The following is an 8,799-nucleotide window of genomic DNA, read 5'->3' on the forward strand; positions in this document are numbered from 1 at the left end:
CACGGAAAACGGCTTAAGGAACTCCATTCTGAATCCTCCATTTCTGAGCATTTGATATAAAATAAGCACTAAATGTTCTAGCATCCTCATGAACACATGAGTATTTATTTAATGACTCTTCTGCCAGGGTTTATCTGAACATTACACTTATCAGGCAACCTTGAGAAAGCAAATGATGAATTATGTCTTACTTTTGAAGAAATATTACTGTCTGTTTCTGTGTTGTCGGGTTTTATAAATTAGAATGCAGAATTCCAGGAATTTGGTGCTAACCTAACAAACCATACCCCTTAAGAATTTGTTAGGTAATAAAAGCAGTATCTTTATCATTGCAAAGGGAAGCTATTTCACACAGCTATTTGTGTGACTACATGGAAAGAGCCAGCTGTGACTCTGAAAACAGATGCCCCTTGCCCTTGCTTTTTGGCAAAGTCTAGATTAAATGAGTGAATTTCCCTTCAGTCTTTCTAAGTATGATAATGAAATTTTCTTTCTACATATATTAGCAAAAGTCCTTAACCAGCTGCTTACGGCTTTCTGCTTTGCATGGATGGAAGTCTCAGGTGAATAAGATTTTCTAGGAGTTTTTGGATCTGTCAGTGTTGGCATCTGGGATTGTGACAGTAGGCAGTTGGAAACAGTAAGTCTATAGTAAGTTGTAAGTTGAAGCAGGCCTGGGACATGGAGGTCATTACCTGTGCAAGCGTTAACAGTTCTCATTATCTGGCCTGAGACCATTGACTCTGAAGATTAAGAGCTCTGTGAAACTTATCTGGTGCTCAACATCTGCAGGTTCTCTTCCTCCACCCTGGCCACTCTAAAACTTTCTACTCCTCTTTCAATTTTCAGTTGTTATTTCCAGAGCTGGGGATATCTATCTGCCTCTGTCTCAAAATATGCAGGATCCAGAGAACCCAGAGGGTTGTTCAAATACTGAAGTGCCAAGTGTGAACCGGAATCCATCAGGCACGGGTTCCCCTCCCCACCTGCAGCAGGATTCATGGGAGTTTGGTCCCTAAGGGCTCCAATCCATGGTTCCTTCAGCACTCAAGCAGTGATTGCTCACACACTGTGCTGGGAAACCTGTCTCTGGGGCTCTCAAATTCAGTGTTAGAGAGTTCTTGCTTCATGTCACACACGCAGCACTAACAATGACTTTTAACAGAGATTTAGCATCTTCACAGTGCCCAAGGAGAAGTGAGTCCTTCTTGGAACTTTTAACTAATGTCAGATGAGAAATCAGTTTTCCTCTAGGTTTTGTTTCTATAGCAGATTCTCTAGGGGGACTTTCTAAAATTCTCTTTAGGTGTTCACATGTAATTGCTTGTTCTCAAATCTCAAAGGCACAGTCTCATTAACAATGGGAGAATAACAGCCATATTATCAAATGGCAATGAACACTCTTAGGCACTGGAAATGCTGCTTGTAGCTGAATATGCTTCTAACACAAATGAAGGAGCATGCATAAGAAGCTAATAAGATGCCCTTTGCTGTCTCCTAATAAGGTTTATTTCAAAACAAAATATTCTTCATAGGATAGTCATCCATGAAAATACACTGGAAATCACATGGCTAATGCTTCAGTCTTCCATGCATAGATGTGGCATCACCGTGAATAGCTGACTAAACTGGTTACTCAAATAATATTAACTACTGCCATTCTTCTTGTATATACCAAATCTCAAGTAAATCTAGATTATGGGAAGAAAATGTTAATCCTCTATGTTAATGGAGTATTCAGTTTAGTCTTCATTACAATGTTTCAGAAAATAAAATTAGATTAAGTTAGAAATGTTATAATTTTATTATTAATGACAGAGTAACCACTGTTGACCCTCTATGGCTCAGCAAGTTAAAATAAACATAACATATAAGCAAAATAACCTAAAAAATGTTATGTTCTTCTCTGAATTATTACAAAAGCTTTCTTGGCCCATCTCTACTCAGGCTAAGGACTTTAAAGTCATTTACAGAAAATAACAAAAACTGCCTAACTATAGTAGTTTTTCCTTAGAGCAAATGAGTTTTTAAAACTAATTTACTAAGCTAAATTCATCTGTAGATTTCTATATGTGATGGGAGAGGCCCTTGGTCTTGTGAAGATCATATGCCCTAGTACAGGGAAATGCCAGGGCCAGGAAGAGGGTTGGGGAGCAGGGCAGGGGGAGGGTATAGGGGACTTTGGGATAGTATTTGAAATGTAAATGAAGAAAATATCTAATAAAAAGTGTGATTTTAGAATTCTGATATAACATTTTAATTATAAAATTAAAGAGAATGAAGTTTTTAAAAGGCAACTAAAAATGTTTTCCCAGAAGTGTTTATGATTCTTTAGCAATCTATTAAAATCAACACAAGGGGATACCAGATCAACATAAATTTTAAAAAAAAAACCCAACTAGTCTTTATATATACATTTGTAGACCTTACTTTAAAAAAAAAACCTTTCCTTTTATGGGTATCTTTTGAAATAAATTATTAGTTGATTTCAATTTAGAAAAATTCCCAAGAACTCTTAATGTGCTAAAACTACCATTTGTTACATTAGCCCATAAATAATCCACTAAAGCAAGTTTCCCAAATTTTCTTGAATTGACAAGTTTTCAGAGTCACTGAAGTTCATCAGACAGCCTCAGATTTCTGTCTTCCAACATAAAACTATAACCATGGCGAAGAGCATTCTGGTTGCTGCAGCACCTTGTAGAATAAAGGAATACTTAGAGGTTTCAGTCACTACTGTTACACTGTTAAGTTCTCCCCATTCGAAATAATGATAGGAGACTATAGAAACCAGCAAATGTATAGAATATTTCCATCATTTTTAGTTCAACTTTTTAAATCCTCATAAATCCCCTTGCATCTAACTAGTTTTGTGATTATTGTAACCTAGAAATGATATGATAGCACTAAATTTGGCAAGTGCAACATCATAATATTAAATTGAATACTTCATATTTCTTAAACAATGAATGTGTATTTCTTAGTATTCTTTGGAGGATAGTTTGTTCTGAGTAAGTTAGAAATATAACATATCTTCAAATCTATGCTAAAGATATTTATACGAAATAAATGATGACATGTGATTGATATATGAGCTAACTTTTGTGTATTTTGTGTATTCGAATTAATTTTTAACAACATAGACTTTGCTCCTATGAAAATTTGCATACAAATGTGAATGCATCAGTAAGAGAACAAGAAAGAATTTTTATGACTTCCTTAATAATTTTTTCTCAGGTTAGTATTGCCCTTATAACATTTCTTCTTAAAGCTTTCTTGGTACAACCATTTCAAAGGGAGAAAGTAATCTATGCAAATACATCTTGCACACTGATGGAATAACATTCTAGATTCTAGACACTCATATATTTAAAGCTTAGAAATAACAGCAAAAAATGTGTTTAGAAACGCAGGGGGAATCCTCATACATGTTGAGTTCTAACCGTGCCTTATAATACTCAGGTGTGTGGCTGCAAAACTCCTGGGATTAGCTCCTCAGGCATCATGGCTTTCACAGCACTGTAAGAGGCTCAGAGCCCTAGTCTGCGATCTCAGAGAGCTGGTCACCGACGTGAAGCCAACTCATTCAAACATCATCCTCTTTGATTGGGCGCTGAGCAAAGTCTCCTACACTGCAACCCCACTTGAGCCTTACCTGGAGGAGACAGCAGCTGCAACTCTGGACAACAGCAGGTGCTGAAGCAGGACGGGCCAAAGGGACCGCCCTGGCCCGCGCACCCGCCACGCCCTCCTCGCCGCCCACTCAGCTCTCAGGGGCGGGGCGGCCCTGAACATCCCTGAGCCAGAGTCGGGTTCCGCCCACCCTTCACAGTGCAGGGTGGAGCGGACAGCACTCTGAATTTCACGTGACAAGCACACTTGTATCTGATTGGAGCACATGAAACAGGGAGGCGGAAATCCCTGGTGACCCCTGGAAACACGCCCGGAGAGTTGGTTACCTAGCAACGCGGCTGCGGTGCAGAAGATGTGATTCCTAAGCTTTGGGTCAAAGCTTCAAGCCTAGAGTGTACATTATTTTTAAAGGCGGAGCAGAAGGATTATGTCCCACCAGCGTTGTCACTGCCTAATATGCTACATCGACGCTGTACCTTATATAAAAATGAATCGAATGTACGAGAAACAAATCGCCTGGTTTCTACATTAGCCTTGAAGCATTGCTTGGAATGTGAATGTAGAGTGCTCTCTGTCCTGCATGTCTTACTATTTTATTGGTTCAAGTAGTCGCGTGAACCACATCTGTGAATGTGATTGTTTTGATTAGTCCAGCTGCAAGCAATTAATATAACTGTCCATAACGGGAGCAAAACATACTTGCCCCGTGGCCGCTGGTGGGAAGCAAACGCTTACTGCTGTCACTCATGTAGTTAGGGTCTATATTTCCGAAGTAGCGCCTTTAATTTGGTCCTTTAGTCAACATATTAAAGGAAATTGGCCTTCATGTACTTGAAACTGACCATTAAAAGCACAGTATGCGCTCCAAAGGCAGTAAGCAGATGTTCAGAATCAATGTGAGTGACCATGATAGAATCCAAGGAACATGGAGTCAAGTTGCCCCAAATAGTGTGTTCCAACGTGGAAGTATTTTTAACAAACTATTGCCATAGTACATCAGGTAAGCAAGTTACATAAACCTGGGAAATCTGCTAGATGCTTAGCCTTTGGTTAGAAGAATAGTCTGCCAAGTTAATACATTTGAAAAGCTTTTCCATAATAGTGAAAGGCATGTTATATCAGATAAGGAAAACTATTACAGAGAGTAAGGTGGTCCCAAATAATTTTGGCGATGGACCTTTGGCCAATTCTCTATAAGCATGGGAGTTCTAATTAGTCTGCAGACTCTTCTACATAACCAGGAATTTTTTCAGAGAAATTCAGCCCAATCATAGGCCACGTTTGGAATAATCATCTACCCTTACAAGGGACAAAATCTCTGGAAATATTTCCTATTCATCTTCACAATACATATTGCTACTGTTTTCTTCCAACATATTCTCTAGAGGTTCTGTTCCCTTATCACTTGTGCTATATTTGTAAATAAAATTTTACTTAAAAGCTAACTCTCCTTGTAGAAAATAAATTTGCTAAAAGACAATTTATTACAACTCTTTACCCTACCCCATGATGAAATGACTAACAATAGCAGGTCTCCAATAAATGTTTGGTAAATGAATGAATGGAAATTAAATGGTATATAATATCTTGAAAATCTATGAGTTAATGCATATAGTTTTATTTACTGAAGTCTAAATGTAGTTATGTAAAGATACTATGGGTTGATTTCAGAAGAGGGACTTTTAGATAATTTTTTTCTTTCAGTTTATTCAGGAAATAGAAACAAATGGGATTTTATAAGATAGAGAAGAAGATGGGCAATCTATGCAACATGAACTGTACTGGGAAAGCACACTGTCAATTTAATTGATCATGTCCTGCTTGCTTTTTTTGTGGGAGGTGAATGTGGCTGTCCACAGATAGGAAAGGATCTAGAGACTGTGAAAGGAAAAATAAAACTAGGAAAATAGGAAAACCAGATGTGGGGAATACAGAACTCAGGATTTAGGTCAAACATTAACCTCTCCTGGCCAAGAGAGTCCATTTGAAACTAGTAAAATTTGAGCTTTTTCTTAAAGAATGGCATCTAGGAGGTTGTATATAAGGATGCAAAGAGATAAAGAGCATGCTTGATCGGGAGGAAAAAAAGAAAGTTGTTGGTTGCCTGGACTGTAATGAGGAAAACAAGAATGTCAAGGGGACATTCATGTGTATATATATTCAATTTTTTTGGAATTGGCTTATCTTCAAAGTAGAGAAATGCATGCTTGATAATGTATCTAAAGGGAAAAAAAAAATCTCTCCATGTAAGAAAATAACTGAATAAGATGTCCACACCCAGCAATCTATAGCTGTGCATTCAACTTTTAGAGACAAAAAAATACTGATGCATAAAAATATTGATATATGTCCATATATGCTCCTGTGTCTATAAATACCACTTAAACTGCACACGTGCGAACGCCAGAGGACAAGGCGTGGGGGCTGGCTTCTCCTTTCACTATGTGAGGCCCCAGAACTGAAATCTGGTGGTCTGGTTTGGTAGCAGGCACCATTACCAGATGGGGTATCTGCCTAGCCGTTTGGTTCCATAGTTTTTCCAGAGAAACAATATGATGTCATCCCTAAAGGCTTCACTCTGCTTTTCAGTCTTTTATTCAGCTAACACTTGATGTGATGTTCCCATCTCATCAGGAAAAAAAAAAAAATAGTGTCAGTCATTCAGGATGACATTTTCGGAGTCATTATTAGCTCTTGCCATTTTAAGTACACGGAGTTCATCGTCATTTCGAAGTACATAAAATATGCTCACACAGTGCAAAAGGTAAAAGCAAGGTTCAGGCATCTGCTTCCAGGAAGTATACCTGGAACCGCTTTGCTATGAAAACAAAGCAAGATGTTACTGTGCCTGGGAATCCCAGATGGAGCAATTGGCGGAAAATATTTCAGAAGACTTTGAGTCCCTAGATACAACCTTTTATTTAATTTTTTTAATTTTTCTTAAAACAGACTGCCATCATTTATTTTTTAATTCATGGTTCAAGTCTGTTAATGTTACCAGGTTGAAGGGAAGCTAATTTTTCATCTAGTTTCTTAATCCTAAAATCACAGCAAGAAGCAAAACTCCAGCCTTCATTAAAAATTTGTTCAGAGTATGGCTAACTCCCTTTGGGTGTGCTTTGAAGAGATGTTACCAGAGAAAGCCTCAGGGCATTGCCTCTGGTGCCACAGCATAGTAATTTCAGTTCAGAGAATGCTTGCCAGGAAGAAAGTCTCTTGAAAATACGTTGTAAAATATGAAAATTGCATATTGCTTTATAGTTTTCATGATAGCAAAATAAAAAGCTAATGGATTTTATAATGTAGATTTTCTTTCTTTCTGTTTTTGTTTGTTTGTTTGTTTTTGTTTGCTTATTTTGTTTTGCTGCTTTTTGACTTCTTGAGGCAGGGTTTCTTTGTGTATCCTTGGCTACTCTATAGAACACGCTGGTGTCTTGAACTCAGAGATTCACCTGCTTCTGCCTCCTGAGGGCTGAGATCAGGGGTACACACCACCACCATCCAGCATTTGTTTGACTGATATAGTGTTAGAGCCCAGTACACTGTGGGGAGTGGCATTCCTGGGATGGTGGTCCTGGTTATACAAGGAACCAAGCTGAGCAAGCCATTGAGAGCAAGCCAATAAGAATTGTTTCTCCATGGTCTGTGCTTCATTTCTTGTCTGGGTTTCACTGAATGATAGACTGTCAATTGGAAGTATAAGACAAAATGAACCCTTTATTGCTCAATTTGACTTCGGTCAGTGTTTTATCAGAACATAGTAGTAAAACAGAACAGTAACCCATTTCTAAGTACTGTCTAAGTCTTTAACTGCTAGAGCATCTTACTCTTCTTAGTTTTCTCTTCTTCCTCTAATTATTATCATTCAAAAGAATTTCCCAACTAGTTATTAGATTTAAATTTTGAGGTTTGAATGCCATGGTGGTGCCTTATACCTGTGATCCCAGTTCTTGGGGAAATGTGGCAGGTTGCTCGTGTCTGAGTTCAGCATGGACAACACAGTAGGTTCTAGGAAACATGTGGATGCAGTGTGAGAAATTGTCTTCAAAAATTAATTTTTGAGGGGATTTTATCCAATCAATATGGTCTTTTCACATTAATAAACAATGTATGGCTCAGGATGGTAAGAGAAACTGTTAAAAGGAAAATTCAAAACCACACAAATTCACGTAACATGAATACGTATTTTGATAATAAATCATAAAGGATGTTAATTTAAAACAGTTCTTTTGGGATACATATTTTAGTGTTTGTTAAAATTGAAAGTAAATTTACACACCAATGAGAGAAATGTGCTTGCTTAAATTTTACATTAATAACTAAATCATATGCAAGTATTTGATACTGCAGAACACAGAGCATCTTCAAAGCTTTTCAGTTGATCAGTATTTTTACTTGGTCCTAGTAAATGCTGCAAATCCACTTAATGTCAATATTTTGAAACCTAACACCTTCTATTCTCGTGAGTCTGATTCTTCAGAGAAACAGTGTACACTCTCTTGGAGCTAAAGCATGTATTGTTCAGCCTCCCATTGACAGAGGTAAGTCAACCCATTTATGGTTTTAAATGGACAGACACCATGGGAGGATACAGTAAGCAACTTAAATGGACTGTGTTGGTTCAAAGCTTTAAAAGTTTGCCAATCTTGTTGATGAGATCTTAGATGATAAACTCTGCCCTTCTCTCAGATAGTTCCTGGGAACATAGATTATAAAGGGGCTACTGATGGACTGCTACAAGAATTACAGACCCTGAGCTACAAAACATTGCCTAAGAAAGTCCAAATTTTTACATCAGAGAACACCTATCTCAGCTCCCCGCTGAGGGAAAGCAAAAGGAGCCTGGCTCAGAGTAATATTGTTGCCTGCCTTCAGGTTCCAACTCCAAAGACTAAGTCACAGACTTGAAAGTTCCTAGGTGCAGCTAGGTATTGCTGCCTCTGGATACCAGAGTTAATGGTAATGGTAATAACAAGTCCTCTGAGACCATCACAAAATGGGGCACTGAGGCCATAATCTCTGACCGAGGCTAAACAAAAGACATTACAAAATTTGTCAGGGACCAGGTTGAGAAAACCCAGGCATCTTACACCCAGGGCATCCTGCAGCCCAGGTGTTTTCACAGTATGCAGCTAAGAGCCACATAGTTCTTTGTCAAGAGCCCTT

At 38.1% G+C, this 8,799-nt stretch overlaps 1 protein-coding gene across 4 annotated transcripts in view; it reads right to left on the bottom strand.

Annotated features, from left to right (window-relative positions):
• The window catches only part of Wdr17 (WD repeat domain 17), an 85,318-nt gene extending 81,588 nt beyond the window's left edge, over positions 1-3,730 (bottom strand). For 2 of the 4 annotated variants that reach the window (XM_029531889.1, XM_029531886.1), the window contains exon 1: positions 3,656-3,726. The gene's annotated coding sequence lies outside the window, so the exon portion shown is untranslated. Of the gene's footprint in view, positions 1-3,655 lie in introns of all 4 variants that reach the window. The other 2 variants (XM_029531888.1, XM_029531887.1) reach the window with 2 other exon arrangements.
• Between the last annotated feature and the right edge of the window lie 5,069 nt (positions 3,731-8,799).

The sequence above is a fragment of the Mus pahari genome, chromosome 19 (assembly GCF_900095145.1).
Source record: "Mus pahari chromosome 19, PAHARI_EIJ_v1.1, whole genome shotgun sequence".
Lineage (NCBI taxonomy): Eukaryota > Metazoa > Chordata > Mammalia > Rodentia > Muridae > Mus > Mus pahari.